The following is an 18,352-nucleotide window of genomic DNA, read 5'->3' on the forward strand; positions in this document are numbered from 1 at the left end:
ATGCAGATAGGCCTCTCCAAACTGTCTCCTGAAGAAAGAACCAGAAGGCAAAATTCTGGTCTTTGTTTATACTGTGGGGGTAAGGGACATTTTGCCCGTAGTTGTCCGAACAAGTCGGGAAACGCCTCGACCAAGTGAGTTGTGAGGGGGTTCACTTTGGTCTGCAGCTTATCTCCTCAAATAATTCACTGTTGGTTCCAGCTAAAGTTTCCTTTGGCAGCCTCTGTTCCTCGGTCTCGGCTTTTGTGGACAGTGGAGCTGCAGGGAACTTTATGGATTTAACATGGGCTAAGGCCTTAGGTATTCCTCAGTTAGCCTTGGGTAGGTGTATCACCATGCATGGTTTAGATGGGAGTCCCTTGTCCAATGGGGTTATTTCTCTCTGTACACCTCCTGTTCTACTTTCGGTAGGAGCTCTGCATTCTGAAAAGATTGAGTTTTTCCTTACCCATTGCCCAGCAGTTCCTGTGGTTCTGGGTCACCCTTGGCTGGCCTTTCATAATCCCATCATTGATTGGCAGTCGGGGGAGATCTTACAATGGGGTACCATCTGTAATAAGGAATGTATTACGCTTCCCATTAGAATAGCTGCTGTCATTCCCGCACCCATTCCTGTGGAATACCAGGATTTTGTTGATGTATTTTCCAAGGGCAATGCGGATATTCTGCCTCCCCATAGGCCTTATGATTGTGCTATCGAGTTAATTCCTGGTGCCACTTTGCCTAAGGGAAGGTTATATGCATTGTCCGGACCTGAAACTGTGGCCATGAATGAGTATGTTAAAGAAAGCCTAGGGAAAGGATTTATCAGGCCATCTAAATCCCCTTTAAGTGCAGGCTTCTTCTTCGTGGAGAAGAAGGATGGATCACTCAGACCTTGCATTGACTTTAGAGCCTTGAATAAAATCTCAGTAAAGAATACTTACCCTTTGCCGCTGATTTCTGTCCTCTTTGATCAGCTACGTTTGGCTGTGATTTTTTCTAAGATTGACCTGAGAGGAGCATATAACCTTATCAGAATCAAGTCAGGGGATGAGTGGAAAACGGCATTCAGTACTCAATCAGGCCACTATGAGTATCTGGTTATGCCATTCGGCCTGTCCAACGCTCCGGCAGTTTTCCAGGATCTCATTAACGATGTGCTCCGTGAATTTCTTGGAAGATTCGTTGTAGTCTACTTAGACGATATTTTGATATATTCTGACTCTATTGAACAACATGTTACCCAGGTGCGTCAGGTTCTAAAAAAATTACGTGAAAATCACCTTTATGCCAAGCTGGAGAAGTGTGAATTTCATGTCACGGAGGTATCCTTTTTAGGGTACATTATTTCCCCTCGGGGATTCTGTATGGAACCAAAGAAGCTCCAAGCCATCCTTAGTTGGGCGCAACCCACCAATTTAAAAGCAATTCAGCGCTTTTTAGGGTTTGCGAATTACTATAGAAGATTTATTCACTCTTTCTCTGACCTAGTTGCTCCCATTGTGGCACTGACTAAAAAGGGAGCAGATCCTACCAACTGGTCACGTGAAGCGGAGTTATCTTTTCAGGCCTTGAAACAAGCCTTTGTCTCAGCCCCGGTCCTCAGACATCCCAACCCAGAATTGCCTTTCATTGTTGAGGTTGATGCCTCGGAGGTTGGAGTAGGGGCTATCCTATCTCAGAAGGATCCGGATTCCCTGGAATTACATCCTTGTGCCTTTATGTCCAGGAAATTCTCATCTGCTGAATCCAACTACGATGTTGGTAACCGGGAATTACTGGCTATTAAATGGGCTTTCGAGGAGTGGAGGCATTGGCTTGAAGGAGCCACTCATACCATTTCAGTTTTGACTGATCACAAAATTCTTCAATACATTGAATCAGCTAAACGGCTGAATGCCCGGCAAGCTCGGTGGGCTTTATTTTTTACTCGTTTCAAGTTCATTATCACCTTCAGGCCAGGTTCCAAGAATACCAAGGCAGATGCCCTGTCACGCAGTTTTCTTCCAGTTCAAGACAACAGTCCTGTTACTCCCATACTTCCGTCTTCAGTCATTCGGGCAGGTCTCACACAAGATTTATTTACCCAGTTAAAGCAGCTTCAACATCAAGCTCCTGGAAATACTCCTGCTGGTCGTCTTTATGTTCCCGAGTTTTTGAGAGCAACGGTTTTGACGGAGTTTCATGATAGCAAGGTTGCCGGGCATCCGGGGATCGCTAAAACTTTTGAATTAGTTTCCCGCTCGGTATGGTGGCCTGGTCTTTCCAAAGACACTAAGGAGTTTGTTTTTTCTTGTCAGGTCTGTGCACAGCATAAGGTTCCCCGTTCCTTGCCTATCGGTCAACTTATGCCCTTGAATGTTCCTCTTAGGCCATGGTCTCATATTTCCATGGATTTTGTGGTGGACCTCCCTCTGTCAGCCGGATGCCGAGTCATATGGGTGGTAGTGGACCGTTTTAGCAAAATGGCCCATTTCATTGCTCTTCCCCGATTGCCATCTGCCCAGGGATTGGCAGTCTTGTTCCTCCGCCATGTTTTCAGACTCCATGGGTTACCCACTGATATTGTTTCTGATCGGGGTCCACAATTCATTGCACAATTTTGGAAGTCTTTTTGTGCCTCATTAAAGATGAAATTATCTTTAACGTCTGGCTACCATCCCCAATCCAACGGGCAGACTGAGCGAGTTAATCAATCATTGAAACAATATTTGCGTTTGTACTCGGCCAAACTCCAAAATGACTGGTCTGAGTTTCTTCCGTTTGCCGAGTTTGCTTACAACAATGCCTGTCATTCCTCCACCAATGTATCTCCATTTTTTACAGTTTTTGGTTTTCACCCCAGAGCTAATTCCTTTTTTCAACATTCCTCTGTCTCCTCACTGACCTTGACCTCTCATCTCAAACTCATTTGGAGAAAAGTGCACCTGGCTCTCAGAAAAGCGGCATTTCGGGAGAAAAAATTTTCTGACAGGCTCCGGCGGCCGTGCACTTTTAAAGTTGGAGATAGGGTATGGTTGTCGACTCGCAACATTAAACTTCGACAAACCTCAGCCAGATTGGGTCCTAAATTTATTGGACCATTTCATATTATCAAAAAAGTCAATCCAGTGGCTTTCCGGTTACGTTTACCAAAAACTTTACGGATCGGAAATACCTTCCATTGCTCCTTGTTAAAACTAGTGATGAGCGGATTCGGTTTTACTCGGTTTTACTCGGTTTTACTCGGTTCTCAAAACTGCATCTTATTGGCTCACGGATGTCACGTGTTTTGGATAGCCAATAAGATGCCGTTTTGAGAACCGAGTAAAACCGAGTAAAACCGAGTAAAACCGAACCTCGCTCATCACTAGTTAAAACCATATGTTTCGTCCAGTAGATTTCCTCGCAAGATCTCTCAGGGGAAATCACCAATAGATGTACAGGGTCAGCAGGAGTTCTTAGTGGAGAAGGTTCTCGATTCCAAGTTGTCCCGGGGTCGGCTTTATTTTTTGGTACATTGGAGAGGTTATGGTCCAGAAGAAAGGTCTTGGGTCCTGGATGAGGATCTCCATGCCCCGAGGCTCAAAAGGGCATTTTTTCGAGAATTTCCTCAGAAACCTGGCCTTAGGGGTTCCTTGACCCCTCCTCAAGGGGGGGGTACTGTTAGGCGCCGAGGGTCCGCCCGTCAGTGCGGCCCGGCGCCTAGCAACTAGGGACGCCGCAGGCAGACAGCCGCCGGCTCCCTAGCAACGCTAGACGCCGGGCGCACGGAGCCGCTCAGACCCTAGCAACGGGGACGCCACGGTCAGACCGCGTTCCCCGTTGCTGGGTCTTAATTAATCAGTGCTTGTGTATTCTGGCCGTGCAGCATGCAGCTGCACGGCATCATTATGTGATTACCCTGTCTGGATCATGATTGGAGGGCTCCCAAATTTAAGCACTCTCAGGACTTCTCACAGACGCCGGTGATAGCTTCCTGTTTGCTGTGTCAGTTACAGAGAGTTTCCAGTCCTGCTCAACCCGGTTGTTCCTGTCCTCAGTGATCCAGTACTCGGAATTTGTCATCTATGCCTGGAGTCCGACCGAGCACCTTTAACATCCTGTGGTGTTCGTGAGTGGCGGCGTAGCCGTGTGTTGCGGCTTGACCGCTTACTATTTATTATTTAGTTTATTGTGTTCTGGAGCTTTTGCGGAGGATTCCGCTCCCACAAATCCACTCTGGTATCCAGCGGTGCTGGATAGGAGTAACGGATCAGTGGATCTTTGGTTGTCCTTTTCCCTGGTGGTTTGTCCGCACATACTTTTGGTTTAAGTTAGATAGCTTGTAACCCCTGGCCTGGTTGCTTAGTCAGAGGGCCCCTTGTTATCACCCTGTCTCGGATTTCCCTTTGTCTCCCATTAAGACCTGAGGGGGCATCGGGGTTGGGCAGACATAATCCGCCCTTCGAACGCGGCTGCCATGGGCTCAAGCAACCATAGTCTCGCAGGGGATTTCTGATAACACGGGCGAGACAACGGAGTTAGGGCGCCAGGGGTTACTAGGCTTTCCTGCTCCCGTACCAGCATATCGTTCCAGTACTCAGACCTCTGCCATAAAGATCTCCTCTGGTCTGGAGTACGGGAATCATAACACTGTCAAACTACCTATCATCTTAGCGTAGAAAGATGTTAAATTAATTATATTTGTTAAGTCCACGTGGCGCTATGGTGTCCAACTCGTAGATCCATTTTACTTCTCTGTCGCAGAATTTTTTCTCTGTCGCCACCACGTTCTGGCTTGGGTATGTAATCAATAAGCATACATTTAAGGCTTGAAATGGCATGTCCATATTTTGCAAAATGATCAGCCACTGGTTGGCCCGAGGTTTTCGTGGCTAATGCTGCCCGAATGGACATCCTGTGATTCGCCGTTCTATCCCGAAAACAACGTGTCGTCATACCGACATAATAATAACCACGCGGACAAATAATAATATAGATTACATGATCCATTCTACAATGTAATCTACGGTGAATCTTAATTTTTCATCCACTATGTGGGTGAGAAAAATACTGTCCCACCATCATTGACCTACAAGTGGTGCAATTCGGGGCCTATAACAACCATTTTTTGCTGTTGGTATCCAGGACCCGGTGTGTACAGCTGGTTGTAATGTCGGTCGCATTAATAGTTGGTGGAGATTTCTCCCACGTCTGTACGCACAGAGCGGTGGCTCCTGACCCAGCTCTTTGAACACTGGATCTGTTGCTATAATGGGCCAATTCCAACGTATGTTACTCTGAGAACGAGTGGACGATACATCATAGGTAGTGGCGAAAATCATGCGTTTTGTATCGACCCTAGATGCACTTTGGGTCATACCTTGTGTGTGCCTATACCTTGCCTTTTTAAGGCACCTGTTGATGGTGCTCAGCCGATAACCACGCTCCCTTTGTCTCCCAAGGTATTATTATGTAGCACTCGCATAAATTGAGATATTGGTAGCCTCTCTTTTAAGTGGGATGAATGGTGGCTAGTTGAATGCAACAGGGTATTACTGTCAGCTTGATGTGTGAAACGTATAGGACTGTCTAGATGATTATGAAACCATATCATATCCTGGAGCTCTGCATCGGTGCCCAACCAATCCAAAAAAATGTCATCTATATAACGACCATAAAACATCAAATTAGAACCAAACTTAGGCATAATGTAGGTGGTTTCATACTGGTGCACATATAGGTTCGCATAAGATGGTGCCAGGTTCGAGCCCATAGCCGTGCCAGTGTTTTGCATTTAGTAATCAGTACCATAGACAAAATGATTCTTATTAAGCACGACCTCAGCTAACTCAATCGCCACTACCTATGATGTATCGTCCACTTTTCTCAGAGTATCATACGTCGGAATTGGCCCATTATAGCAACAGATCCAGTGTTCAAAGAGCTGGGTCAGGAGCCACCGCTCTGTGCGTACAGACGTGGGAGAAATCTCCACCAACTATTAATGCGACCGACATTACAACCAGCTGTACACACCGGACCCTGGATACCAACAGCAAAAAATGGTTGTTATAGGTCCCGAATTGCACCACTTGCAGGTCAATGATGGTGGGACAGTATTTTTCTCACCCACATAGTGGACGAAAAATTAAGATTCACCATAGATTACATTGTAGAATGGATCATGTAATCTATATTATTATTTGTCCGTGTGGTTATTATTATGTCGGTATGCCGACGCGTTGTTTTTTGGATAGAATGGCGAATCACAGGACGTCCATTCGGGCAGCATTAGCCATGAAAACCTCGAACAAACCAGTGGCTGATCATTTTGCAAAATATGGACATGCCATTTCAAGCCTTAAATGTATGCTTATTGATTACATACCCAAGCCAGAACGTGGTGGCGACAGAGAAAAAATTCTGCGACAAAGAGAAGTAAAATGGATCTACGAGTTGGACACCATAGCGCCACGTGGACTTAACGAATTCAATTAATTTAATATCTTTCTACACTAAGATGATAGGTAGTTTGACAGAGCTTGGCACTTTATTAGTTTTCTTATATTAATAATAAGATTTTTCTTAAAAAAACCTTTCTCAAATTTTTTTTTAAAAAAGTTCTTTTGATATATATCTTTGTTGGTATTGGCTATTGGTATTGTTATATTTTGATGGTCCAATTCCTTGGACTTATTTATTAATGTCTGTTTATTATGTGGATTTTGTTTAACTGTTTATTTCTCATGTGTTTTTTTTTCTGCTGTCCTTTGTGTGGATACCCCTTGAGCCATACTGCATTGCAGCGTGTGTTGGTGATTACAACACATGTGTTTGCATTTTATTGTGAGCGATTAGTCACTTCTTGATATTGGGCTACAGGGTTTGATAGCCCCTACTGGAAGCGGTATGGTTGCCGATGTGTGCAGCGGTTGTCATGGTTACGCGCATTACGGCGCGTCCAAGTATTCCTGGTGTGAGGCTACTTTCCGTCTAGCGAGCCGCTGCCGCTGTACACAGCAGTTACCATGGTTGTGACCAGTGATATGGGTTCCAGGATGATCTTGTTTTACTGCTGTATTTCTTGACAAAGGCCCAGTAATGGACCGAAACGTCGACTATGTACCAGCCTGTTGGCTTGTTTGATGCTGCTATGACTGATTAAAGCACTTTATGTTGAAGAAATTGGTGAGTGCCTATACCTTGTGAATTCTATTGTTTGGTCTATTGGCCATTATGGAGCACCGCCCGATGGGATATTGAAGCTATGAGGGTGGTCTCAATCTCTCTCTCTCTCTCTCTCTCTCTCTATATATATATATATATATATATATATACATATATCTGTACAATGGCCCCGACACTCACGTAATCCACCGTAGGATATGTCTCGCTCCTGTGCCCTCCCCCTCCGGGGGTCTCCCTCTGGTACAGACAGCAGTAGAAAAAAGAGGCGGCACTCGGAGACTGTGCAATCAAAGTGTATTAGACAAAAGTGGCATCGACGTTTCGGGGACCAGTTCCCCTTCTTCAGGATAAAGTGACAGTGCATTAAACAGTGCTTAAATACTATTCCCCTTACTCACCCCCCTTCACGTGCATGCAATCTTCCCAGCGTTTCCAGCTGGCCGCTCGTCGGAGCCTCCGCCCGGTGCTTCCGCTCGCATCAGCGTAACCAGGAAGTGACGTCGCGGGAACACTCCGAGGCGACCATGGAAACACTGTAAACAAAAACTACAGATTGTCAGTACGTACAGTGCTTACAAAACATACCTCAGTGTATGCTGACCACTTGGCCAGTAAAGTGCTTATGTGCATATAATTGTCACAATGTTGAAATCTGCGTCAATCAATGTATACTCTCGATAAAATTGTGCATGTATATTAAAAACGTGTCTTTTTTTAAAAAACATATGAATAAACAAACTGCAGCATTGGCAACTCAGTAACCCTATTAGATCAATTATGTTGGCTACCTAAGACACACTGTGCCCCTCAGACAGGATTAAACTGGAAAAACCTCTTACAACACAAGCTACCACTGCTGAAGTACCTGACATGGTGTACTACTGGGTTGGGCTACGCAAACCAGGTTTAAAGAACGTCTAGACCACTACATTTAGACGTTACTTATTCCCTCGCTTGGGTATCCAATGTCTTGTGAGATGCAGTGTACAATTATAGAAAATTAATCAGGCCTAGATTGTCATTTAGCCCCCCTGGTTTTAACGTGTTTAATCTGTGTATCCACACTGACTCTAGTTGTAAGAGTTTTTTGCCCCTGTTCCCCCCTCGGGCTGACTCTGGGACATGGTCAATAATCCGATGTTTTAAGGTGGCCATACTATGTCGATGTTCCACTAAATGCTTGGCCACCGGTTGGTCACCACTTCCTGTGGCTAGGGCGTTTCTGATGGCTTGCCTGTGCTGTGCCATTCTCACCTTAAATTGGCATTCGGTTTTGCCAATATAGTAGCGCCCACAGGGGCACATGATGGCATATATCACAAATTTTGAACTGCAGGTTAACGGCCATTTGATTTTAAAGCTCTTGCCTGAAAATGGGTGCGAAATGGTGTCACCTGGTGACATATAGGTACACGTCGTGCACCCTGTGCACTTAAAACACCCATTCTTTCTTGTCATAAAGTGGGTGGGCTTTACTTTGAGTTTGGCCATATCGGTTTTAACCAATATATCCTTAATACTCCTTCCCTTTGTGTAGCTAGGCATGACACGTACATCTCGGAAAATTCCCAAATCAGGGTCGCTTGACACTATGGGCCATAAAGCCCGTAGTTTCTGTTGCACTTGCCTACTGTTGGTTCTATGTTCACATACCCAGGGAATGATCTTAGACATATCTTTGGCATTAGCTGGTGTAAATAAATCATCCCTCTTAGCTGCAACCGCTTTAGTGCGTGCAGCAGACAGTAATTTCCGTGGGTACCCTCTGTCCAGGAACTTGTGTTCCATTTCATCAAGTTGTACATCCCTGATTTGCTCTTGACTATTAGTCCTGCACACACGAAGGAACTGCGAATATGGCAGACCTTTGATGGTGGCGGGTGGGTGGAAACTGTTGTACCGTAATATTGTGTTACGATCAGTGGGTTTCCTGTAAAGACATGTGACTACCCTACCGTCTTGTATTTTAATCAGTATATCCAAATAACAGATTTCTTGTGTACTGCTGACCAAAGTAAGTTTAGCAGGGCTCTCTGATTGATTATGCAAATTAACTAAGTTAATCATATCCAGTACATCACCCCGCCACATTATCAGCACGTCGTCTATATAACGATAATGCAAAAATAGACGTTCAGCTACCCTGGGATCAGCTAGCAATAGCTCATAATTCCACCTCCCACATAAAGGCTTTTGTGAATGAGGGTGCCACGGAAGATCCCATGGCACACCCCGTTCGCTGTCGGTAAAATTTGCCATCAAAAATAAAAAAATTGTGTGACAGGGTAAACTGTAACAAATTCATGAAGAAATCAATATCAGGGCCTGTGTACAAAATGTTACCAGTAATCAATCTCCTGACTGCCTGTATACCTGCCTGGTGTGGAATGCAGGTATAAAGGCTAGTCACGTCAATAGTGACCAAGGAGACATCTGCTGGCACCTGCTCAATGGTGGCCAATTTCTTGAGCAGAGTGCTGGAATCTTTCAAGTGTGTACTGGTGCCCTGTACACAGGGTTGCAAATAGGCATCGAGGTAGATGGCCACTGGTTCACACAGAGACTCCCGGGCAGAAATGATAGGTCTGCCCGGGGGTCTCCGTGCGTCCTTGTGGATCTTTGGTATAGTATAAAAGAGGGGAGACACAGGGAATTCAGACAACAATTTGACATACACTTCAGAAGGAATGATGCCCTCTGCCCGTGCTTGGTCAAGTAGCAGCTTAAGTTCTTCTTTATAGTCCTGTGATGGATCTTTACTTAAAATACTATAGGTGTCTAGATCATTGAGCAGTCTCAAGCATTCGGCCATGTAATCTTTGGTATCTTGAACGACGATGGATCCGCCTTTGTCAGCCCCACGTATTAAATCTTTTCTGTTACTTAATGATTAAAGTGCTAATCTTTCATCCTGTTGAAGATTATGGTACGACGGGGACCTCACTTCATCACTGGAAGCTTCTAGCATCCTATGGAACGTTTTGATGGAGGCGTTATGAGACACTGGGTCAAACCTTGATTTAGGGCCCAGTTTCTGTAACCTCTGTGGCAGTGGGGTCTTCCCAAGGGCTGCCGGCTGTTTACTAAAGTGCTCCTTCAATTTTAAAGTGCGGTGCAATTTATAGGTGTTAACCTTCCATCTAAAATCATCTCCAAAGTTAGTGGGCACAAACGTGAGACCCTTGTTAAGCACACTCTCTTCAGCCTGTGTCAGCGGTGTAGACAAGAGGTTGAAGATTAATGTTTCTTTCCTTTCGGGGGTTTTGCCTTGTTTTTGGCCTTTTATTTTGTCCACCTCTTCTGGTGCTTAGGCGTTTCCTACCCGTGCCGCGATCCCAGCACGGGTTCTAGCCCCTAAAGGGGTCCCCCGTTGTGAAGCAGCTATTGAGGACCCACGGACATCGTCAGAGTCACTGGCTGAGGTCGTGTTGCCTCCCGTTCCCCTCCGGGGCCTATACTTGAAAGGTGGTCGAGACCTGTTATTCGTGTTTGAAGAGTTGCCCAACCACGGGTACACCCTGTGTTGTGTGTAGTCCAGTTGAACTTTATTGAATTTTTCTTTTTTAAATTTTAACAGATTAATTCTGTACTGTTCCACCTGGGTTTCCAATATCTCAAGAAGGACCTTAGACTGCTCAGATGTCAGCAATGCTCTATGTTCAGCTTCAAGATTATTAATGAGCCCTTTTGTTTTCTCTACTTCTCTGGTGGACTCCTCTATTACCAGGAGAATTAGATCCATGGAGCACTTGTTAAGTACCTGGATCCATCTTTTACAAAATTCCATGTTATAGCGTCCAATAGTGGGTACATTGTGGACCCTGAAGCCCCTCGGCAGCTGTTTGGCCCTGAAATAATCCGATAGTGTTCGACTGTGGTAGATGTAATCTATCTCACGTTTCTTAAGGCGTAACAGTTCCTTAACAGCCTCTGAACTGGTTGTGACAACTCCTTCTGCGAAGGCTGGTTCCTTGTGCAAAATGGCTTCTGCTTCCAAGTCTGAGAAGCTTAATGTCTCAAGAGTGTCACAGTGCAAGAGAAATGATGAAACATCGTTGGGATCGGGTACTGCAGATGCCATGGTGCAAAAAGATAAAGTGCTAGTGCTTAATTCAGTGCATCAATTCTAATTAAAGCTTGCCTTGCTGACAGGCTCACCGTGCTGTGCTCGTGAACTGTGCGTGAGGATGAATCCTGGAGAAATGAAGAAATACTTGGTCCAGCAGGACTCAGTGTGGTGCCTTGGGCTAGGGGCCTTAGTGCAAAAAGCAATGCATGCGGCTCCCAAATATTTCTGTACAATGGCCCCAGCACTCACGTAATCCACCGTAGGATATGTCTCGCTCCTGTGCCCTCCCCCTCCGGGGGTCTCCCTCCGGTACAGACAGCAGTAGAAAAAAGAGGCGGCACTCGGAGACTGTGCAATCAAAGTGTATTAGACAAAAGTGGCATCAACGTTTCGGGGACCAGTTCCCCTTCTTCAGGATAAAGTGACAGTGCATTAAACAGTGCTTAAATACCATTCCCCTTACTCACCCCCCTTCACGTGCATGCAATCTTCCCAGCGTTTCCAGCTGGCCGCTCGTCGGAGCCTCCGCCCGGCGCTTCCGCTCGCGTCAGCGTAACCAGGAAGTGACGTCGCGGGAACCCTCCGATGCGACTATGGGAACACTGTAAACAAAAACTACAGATTGTCAGGATGAAAGATTAGCACTAAAATCATTAAGTAACAGAAAAGATGTAATAATACGTGGGGCTGACAAAGGCGGATCCATCGTCGTTCAAGATACCAAAGATTACATGGCCGAATGCTTGAGACTGCTCAATGATCTAGACACCTATAGTATTTTAAGTAAAGATCCATCACAGGACTATAAAGAAGAACTTAAGCTGCTACTTGACCAAGCACGGGCAGAGGGCATCATTCCTTCTGAAGTGTATGTCAAATTGTTGTCTGAATTCCCTGTGTCTCCCCTCTTTTATACTATACCAAAGATCCACAAGGACGCACGGAGACCCCCGGGCAGACCTATCATTTCTGCCCGGGAGTCTCTGTGTGAACCAGTGGCCATCTACCTCGATGCCTATTTGCAACCCTGTGTACAGGGCACCAGTTCACACTTGAAAGATTCCAGCACTCTGCTCAAGAAATTGGCCACCATTGAGCAGGTGCCAGCAGATGTCTCCTTGGTCACTATTAACGTGACTAGCCTTTATACCTGCATTCCACACCAGGCAGGTATACAGGCAGTCAGGAGATTGATTACTGGTAACATTTTGTACACAGGCCCTGATATTGATTTCTTCATGAATTTGTTACAGTTTACCCTGTCACACAATTTTTTTATTTTTGATGGCAAATTTTACCGACAGCGAACGGGGTGTGCCATGGGATCTTCCGTGGCACCCTCGTTCACAAAAGCCTTTATGTGGGAGGTGGAATTATGAGCTATTGCTAGCTGATCCCAGGGTAGCTGAACGTCTATTTTTGCATTATCGTTATATAGACGACGTGCTGATAATGTGGCGGGGTGATGTACTGGATTTGATTAACTTAGTTCATTTGCATAATCAATCAGAGAGCCCTGCTAAACTTACTTTGGTCAGCAGTACACAAGAAATCTGTTATTTGTATATACTGATTAAAATACAAGACGGTAGGGTAGTCACATGTCTTTACAGGAAACCCACTGATCGTAACACAATATTACGGTACGACAGTTTCCACCCACCCGCCACCATCAAAGGTCTGCCATATTCGCAGTTCCTTCGTGTGTGCAGGACTAATAGTCAAGAGCAAATCAGGGATGTACAACTTGATGAAATGGAACACAAGTTCCTGGACAGAGGGTACCCACGGAAATTACTGTCTGCTGCACGCACTAAAGCGGTTGCAGCTAAGAGGGATGATTTATTTACACCAGCTAATGCCAAAGATATGTCTAAGATCATTCCCTGGGTATGTGAACATAGAACCAACAGTAGGCAAGTGCAACAGAAACTACGGGCTTTATGGCCCATAGTGTCAAGCGACCCTGATTTGGGAATTTTCCGAGATGTACGTGTCATGCCTAGCTACACAAAGGGAAGGAGTATTAAGGATATATTGGTTAAAACCGATATGGCCAAACTCAAAGTAAAGCCCACCCACTTTATGACAAGAAAGAATGGGTGTTTTAAGTGCACAGGGTGCACGACGTGTACCTATATGTCACCAGGTGACACCATTTCGCACCCATTTTCAGGCAAGAGCTTTAAAATCAAATGGCCGTTAACCTGCAGTTCAAAATTTGTGATATATGCCATCATGTGCCCCTGTGGGCGCTACTATATTGGCAAAACCGAATGCCAATTTAAGGTGAGAATGGCACAGCACAGGCAAGCCATCAGAAACGCCCTAGCCACAGGAAGTGGTGACCAACCGGTGGCCAAGCATTTAGTGGAACATCGACATAGTATGGCCACCTTAAAACATCGGATTATTGACCATGTCCCAGAGTCAGCCCGAGGGGGGAACAGGGGCAAAAAACTCTTACATCTAGAGTCAGTGTGGATACACAGATTAAACACGTTAAAACCAGGGGGACTAAATGACAATCTAGGCCTGATTAATTTTCTATAATTGTACACTGCATCTCACAAGACGTTGGATACCCAAGCGAGGGAATAAGTAACGTCTAAATGTAGTGGTCTAGACGTTCTTTAAACCTGGTTTATGTAGCCCAACCCAGTAGTACACCATGTCAGGTACTTCAGCAGTGGTAGCTTGTGTTGTAAGAGGTTTTTCCAGTTTAATCCTGTCTGAGGGGCACAGTGTGTCTTAGGTAGCCAACATAATTGATCTAATAGGGTTACTGAGTTGCCAATGCTGCAGTTTGTTTATTCATTTGTTTTTTAAAAAAAGACACGTTTTTAATATACATGCACAATTTTATCGAGAGTATACATTGATTGACGCAGATTTCAACATTGTGATAATTATATTCACATAAGCACTTTACTGGCCAAGTGGTCCGCATACACTGAGGTATGTTTTGTAAGCACTGTACGTACTGACAATCTGTTGTTTTTGTTTACAGTGTTTCCATGGTCGCATCGGAGGGTTCCCACGACGTCACTTCCTGGTTACGCTGACGCGAGCGGAAGCGCCGGGCGGAGGCTCCGACGAGCGGCCAGCTGGAAACGCTGGGAAGATTGCATGCACGTGAAGGGGGGTGAGTAAGGGGAATGGTATTTAAGCACTGTTTAATGCACTGTCACTTTATCCTGAAGAAGGGGAACTGGTCCCCGAAACGTTGATGCCACTTTTGTCTAATACACTTTGATTGCACAGTCTCCGAGTACCGCCTCTTTTTTCTACTGCTATATATATATATATATATATATATATATATATATATATATACATATATATATATATACAGTATATATATGAAATGCATCCTGGGACAGCTTCAAGCTTTAGCCTTTTGGTGTCTCTGGATCAAGATCCACTCTACTCCCTGATGTTTCCCTGTGAAACCCAATGTACCCCGCAGAAAGAGAGTTAACAATGATAAGTCTACCATAACTCTCCATATATGTATATATATATATATATATATATATATATATATATATATACACTGCACAAAAAAATAAAGGGAACACTAAAATAACACATCCTAGATCTGAATGAATGAAATATTCTAATTAAATACTTTGTTCTTTACATAGTTGAATGTTCTGACAACAAAATCACACAAATATAAGCAATGGAAATCAAATTTATTATCCCATGGAGGTCTGGATTTGGAGTCACACTCAAAATTAAAGTGGAAAAACACACTACAGGCTGATCCAACTTTGATGTAATGTCCTTAAAACAAGTCAAAATGAGGCTCAGTAGTGTGTGTGGCCTCCATGTGCCTGTATGACCTCCCTACAATGCCTGAGCATGCTCCTGATGAGGTGGCGGATGGTCTCCTGAGGGATCTCCTCCCAGACCTGGACTAAAGCATCCGCCAACTCCTGTACAGTCTGTGGTGTAATGTGTCGTTGGTGGATGGAGCGAGACATGATATCCCAGATGTGCTCAATTGGATTCAGGTCTGGGGAACGGGCGGGCCAGTCCATAGCATCATTGCCTTCGTCTTACAGGAACTGCTGACACACTCCAGCCACATGAGGTCTAGCATTGTCTTGCATTAGGAGGAACCCAGGGCCAACCGCACCAGCATATGGTCTCACAAGGGTTCTGAGGATCTCATCTCGGTACCTAATGGCAGTCAGGCTACCTCTGGTGAGCACATGGAGGGCTGTGCGGCCCCCCAAAGAAATGCCACCCCACACCATTACTGACCCACTGCCAAACTGGTCATGCTGGAGGATGTTGCAGGCAGCAGAATGTTCTTCTTGGCGTCTCCAGACTCTGTCACGTCTGTCACATGTGTTCAGTGAGAACCTGCTTTCATCTGTGAAGAGCACAGGGCGCCAGTGACGAATTTGCCAATGTTGGTGTTCTCTGGCAAATGCCAAACGTCCTGCACGGTGTTGGGCTGTAAGCACAACCCCCACCTGTGGACATTGAGCCCTCATACCACCCTCATGGAGTCTGTTTCTGATCGTTTGAGTAGACACATGCACATTTGTGGCTTGCTGGAGGTCATTTTGCAGGGCTCTGGCAGTGCTCCTCCTGTTCCTCGTTGCACAAAGGCAGAGGTAGCGGTCCTGCTGCTGGGTTGTTGTCCTCCTACAGCCTCCTCCACGTCTCCTGATGTACTGGCCTTTCTCCTGGTAGCGCCTCCATGCTCTGGACACTACGCTGACAGACACAGCAAACCTTCTTGCCACAGCTCGCATCGATGTGCCATCCTGGATGAGCTGCACTACCTGAGCCACTTGTGTGGGTTGTAGACTCCATCTCATGCTACCACTAGAGTGAAAGCACCGCCAGGTTTCAAAAGTGACCAAAACATCAGCCAGAAAGCATAGGAGCTGAGAAGTGGTCTGTGGTCACCACCTGCAGAACAACTCCTTTATTGGGAGTGTCTTGCTAATTGCCTATAATTTCCACCTGTGGTCTATTCCATTTGCACAACAGCATGTGAAATTGATTGTCAATCAGTGTTGCTTCCTAAGTGGACAGTTTGATTTCACAGACGTGTGATTGACTTGGAGTTACATTGTGTTGTTTAAGTGTTCCCTTTATTTTTTTGAGCAGTGTATGTATATATATATATATATATATATATATATATATATATATATACACTGCTCAAAAAAATAAAGGGAACACTAAAAAAACACATCCTAGATCTGAATGAATGAAATATTCTAATTAAATACTTTGTTCTTTACATAGTTGAATGTGCTGACAACAAAATCACACAAAAATTATCAATGGAAATCAAATTTATTAACCCACGGAGGTCTTGATATGGAGTCACCCTCAAAATTAAAGTGGAAAAACACACTACATGCTGATCCAACTTTGATGTAATGTCCTTAAAACAAGTCAAAATGAGGCTCAGTAGTGTTTGTGGCTTCCACGTGCCTGTATGACCTCCCTACAATCCACACAAGTGGCTCAGGTAGTGCAGCTCACCCAGGATGGCACATCAATGCGAGCTGTGGCAAGAAGGTTTGCTGTGTCTGTCAGCGTAGTGTCCAGAGCATGGAGGCGCTACCAGGAGACAGGCCAGTACATCAGGAGATGTGGAGGAGGCTGTAGGAGGGCAACAACCCAGCAGCAGGACCGCTACCTCCGCCTTTGTGCAACGAGGAACAGGAGGAGCACTGCCAGAGCCCTGCAAAATGACCTCCAGCAAGCCACAAATGTGCATGTGTCTACTCAAACGATCAGAAACAGACTCCATGAGGGTGGTATGAGGGCCCGACGTTCACAGGTGGGGGTTGTGCTTACAGCCCAACACCGTGCAGGACGTTTGGCATTTGTCAGAGAACACCAACATTGGCAAATTCGCCACTGGCGCCCTGTGCTCTTCACAGATGAAAGCAGGTTCTCACTGAGCACATGTGACAGACATGACAGAGTCTGGAGACGCCAAGGAGAACGTTCTGCTGCCTGCAACATCCTTCAGCATGACTGGTTTGGCAGTGGGTCAGTAATGGTATGGGCTGGCATTTCTTTAGGGGGCCGCACAGCCCTCCATGTGCTCGCAAGAGGTAGCCTGACTGCCATCAGGTACCGAGATGAGATCCTCAAACCCCTTGTGAGACCATATGCTGGTGCGGTTGGCCCTGGGTTCCTCCTAATGCAAGACAATGCTAGACCTCATGTGGCTGGAGTGTGTCAGCAGTCCCTGCAAGACGAAGGCAATGATGCTATGGACTGGCCCGCCCATTTCCCAGACCTGAATCCAATTGAGCACATCTGGGACATCATGTCTCGCTCCATCCACCAATGCTACGTTGCACCTCAGACTGTCCAGGAGTTGGCGGATGCTTTAGTCCAGGTCTGGGAGGAGATCCCTCAGGAAACCATCCGCCACCTCATCAGGAGCATGCCCAGGCATTGTAGGGAGGTCATTCAGGCACGTGGAGGCCACAAACACTACTGAGCCTCATTCTGACTTGTTTAAAGGACATTACATCAAAGTTTGATCAGCCTGTAGTGTGTTTTTCCACTTTAATTTTGAGGGTGACTTCAAATCCAGTCCTCCATGGGTTAATAAATTTGATTTCCATTGATAATTTTTGTGTGATTTTGTTGTCAGCACATACAACTATGTAAAGAACAAAGTATTTAATAAGAATATTTAATTCATTCAGATCTAGGATGTGTTATTTTAGTGTTCCCTTTATTTTTTTGAGCAGTGTATATATATGTATATACTGTATATATGTATATTTACAGTATATATATATATATATATATATATATACATTTATGGAGAGTAATGGTATACTTACCATTGTTTACTCTCTTTCTGCGAGGTACATTGGGTTTCACAGGGAAACATTGTGGTGTAGAGTGGATCTTGATCCAGAGGCACCAAGAGGCTACAGCTTTAAGCTGTCCCAGAATGCATTGGGGCCTCCTCTATAACCCCGCCTCCAGGCACTGTGAGGTTAGTTTCGTTAACCAGTCCAATGCAGGAGCAGGTAAGAGAGTAGGTAGATGTTAGTCCCATAGAACCTCATTCTCATGAAGAGGAGAAAGGACCAGCGGCTAATGCCATACAAACTCATAGGTGCGTCAGAGCGGGTGCCCTGT

The sequence above is a fragment of the Pseudophryne corroboree genome, chromosome 4 (genome assembly GCF_028390025.1).
Source record: "Pseudophryne corroboree isolate aPseCor3 chromosome 4, aPseCor3.hap2, whole genome shotgun sequence".
NCBI lineage: Eukaryota > Metazoa > Chordata > Amphibia > Anura > Myobatrachidae > Pseudophryne > Pseudophryne corroboree.